The following is a 3,207-nucleotide window of genomic DNA, read 5'->3' as shown; positions in this document are numbered from 1 at the left end:
TCCATAGGTTTTTCCCTATATATATATTAAACATATTTAAAATTTACAGAAACACACACTCACTGGATGACGTCATCAATGATGTCATCAGTGATGTCATTTCAGATCTCATCAGTGATGTCACTGACCATGTCATGAGTGATGTAATATGTGACGTCATCAGCAGTGCATTGCGGGGGCGCGAGTTATAGTTAGCTGAACTAACTATAACATGGGAATTTCTAGGGTTTTGTATGAGGGAAATGTCCAGCTAACTATAACGCCCCTGAAACCTATGTTTTTTTCAGTGAATTTCTAAGGTTTTTTAAATGTCAATTCCTAACTATAACGCCCCTGAAACCTTTGGTTTTTTCAGTGAATATATATATAAATAATGATATTTTGTACAACTATATTTATGACATCAATATTTTTTCTCTCGATATTTTTGTACTCGCCTTTATAAGTACAGGATGTAGATATTTTTGGCTTCAATATTTTTGTATGGGGATATTTTGAGTATCATATTAATTGTCAAAATGAGGAGGAGCTACTGGTCTTACTCCTACTACCTCAAGCTATCAAAAAAACGAAAGGATGCCATTGGCAACACGCATCAGGAAATGACCCACATGGTGAATGCGATGGATCGGAGCTACGCAGACCAAAGCACACTTCATGCAGAGGACCAATTCAACGTCACCTTCATGGACTCGCATAACTTCACCCAGAGATATGAAAACCAAGCAGGAAGTGCAGCAGAAGCCAATCGCTTGCTGGATGTCCCACGCTATCTCTCTGAAGGGACCAAATTGCCACATCAGACTGGCCAGTTGAATCCAGCGATTAGAGTGGCCGATTTGCTGCAGCACATCAACCTTATGAAGACCTCATACAGTTATGGTTTCAAAGAAGAGTACGAGAGTTTTTTCGAGGGACAGTCTGCTTCCTGGGATGTTGCTAAGAAAGATCAAAACAGAACAAAGAACTGATATGGAAATATTATTGCTTATGATCACTCCTGTGTCGTCTTGCAACCTGCTGAGGATGACCCATCTTCAGATTACATTAATGTCAACTTCATAGATGGGTATCAGAGACCCAGCCAGTAAATCGCAACGCAAGGCCCGGTTTACGAAATGGTTTATGATTTCTGGAGGATGATTTGTCAGGAGCTGTCTGCCTGTATTGTGATGGTGACAAACTTGGTTGAAGTTGGGCGAGTCAAGTGTTACAAGTATTGGCCAGATGACACTGAAGTTTATGACGACTTCAAAGTCACATGTGTGTAAATGGAGCCCCTTGCAGAATATGTCATCAGGACGTTCACTCTTGAAAGGAGAGGGTACAATGAAATCTGTGAGGTGAAGCAGTTCCATTTCACTGGCTGACCAGATCATGGCATCCCTTACCATGCAACAGGTCTCCTGTCTTTCATCCGGCGAGTGAAGCTTTTGAATCCCCCCAGTGCGGGACCCATCATAGTTCACTGCAGTGCTGACGCTGGCCGAACTGGTTGGGGCTGTGGACATATACAACTGTGTGAAGGCGCTATGATCTCGGCGCATGAATATGGTTCAAACCGAGGAACAATACATTTTTATTCATGGTGCCATCTTGGAAGCCTGTTTATGTGGGGAAACTGCCATTCCAGTCTATGAATACAAAGCTGCCTATTTTGATATGATTAAGATTGACTCGCAGACCAACTCTTCACACCTCAAAGATGAATTTCAGACCCTGAATTCTGTGACTCCACGACTACAAGCAGACGACTACAGTATAACAAGCTTGCCAAGGAACCATGAGAAGAACCGAATCATGGATCTACTGCATCCCAACAGATGCCTGCCTTTCTTAATCACTATCGATGCGGAAAGTAGCAACTTCATCAACGCTGCTTTAGTGGACAGCTACAGGCAGCCTGCTTCTTTCATTGTCACGCAGCACCCATTGCCAAACACCGTCAAGGACTTCTGGAGATAAGTGTACGACTATGGCTGCAAGTCACCGGTGATGCTAAATTAGGTAGATTTGGCTCAGGGCTGCCCACAGTATTGGCCGGAAGAAGGGATGCTGAGATACAGCCCCATACAAGTGGAATGCATGTCGTCTTCAATGGACTGAGATGTGGTGAACAGGATTTTCAGGATATGCAATCTGAACCGACCTCAGGAAGGCTATCTGATGATGCAGCAGTTCCAGTACCTGGGATGGGCTTCATACAGAGAAGTTCCTGGTTCCAAGCGATCCTTCCTGAAGTTGACTCCCCAGGTTGAAAAGTGGCAGGAGGAATGTGATGAAGGTGAAGGTCGTACCATTCTTTAGTGCTTAAATGGAGGAGGTCACAGTGGAATGTTTTGTGCAATCGTCATCGTCTGCGACATGATCAAAAGACAAAACGTTGTTGATATTGTTCATGCATTAAAGACTCTTCGTAACAGCAAACCAAACATGGTGGAAACCCCGGAACAATACCGGTTCTGCTATGATGTTGCACTGGAATACCCTGAGTCCTCAATATGGATGTGCCAAACACTACAATCCATTCGAAGCTATTGTTCGAGTCGAGTTTTGGGCAGCTGTGAAAAGAGATGATTTTATCTTGGGGATTTAAACATATTAAATGAAAAAAAGTATTTTTCTTTTCAAATTGTGTATCTTAATACGATCTGTATCTGTGACTGCACCCAGTATTGACAATTGTTTCACATGGATCTGTGCAACAAGTAGATGGGGCAGGCCGCATCAAACGGCAATTTTATTGTGTCTAAATATGCAGTCATCTCACAATAATATAACACAGCCGATCTGTTGCATGTATCAATATTTCCAAAGTGGCATTTTGATTTTTTTAAATATAAAAGTATATAACATTGTAAAGTAAAAAAAAAATTTACGCAAATCCATAGTAAATGCATTCATTATACATTTCAACTGTCACAGATATATTCTAGCTTGCTATATTCTGTGTGCTGTGATACCTGGCTCACATACAGTTTTTTAGACAAACCTACACATAAGCCAAAGACTCAAATGTAAATATGTCAATATGGGAGAGAGCACATTGTATTTATTGTTTACTTGGCATTCCTTTTCTGATGGCTGAAAAAAAAATCGTTTTTCTTGATGAAACTTTTAGTTATCATATTAATTGTCAAAATTACTATTTCCACTCCAATGAGTGCAACAGTAGGGAAAGTGTTGGATAGGGGAGGGGTAAAAATT

General features: G+C 41.2%; 1 pseudogene; it reads left to right on the top strand.

Annotated features, from left to right (window-relative positions):
- Positions 1-518: 518 nt before the first annotated feature.
- Positions 519-2,577, top strand: LOC146861283 (receptor-type tyrosine-protein phosphatase kappa pseudogene; annotated as a pseudogene).
- Positions 2,578-3,207: the final 630 nt, after the last annotated feature.

Source organism: Triturus cristatus, chromosome 3_1 (assembly GCF_964204655.1).
Source record: "Triturus cristatus chromosome 3_1, aTriCri1.1, whole genome shotgun sequence".
NCBI lineage: Eukaryota > Metazoa > Chordata > Amphibia > Caudata > Salamandridae > Triturus > Triturus cristatus.
Note: the sequence above shows the minus strand (reverse complement) of the source record. Positions and strands in the feature narration are given on the sequence as shown.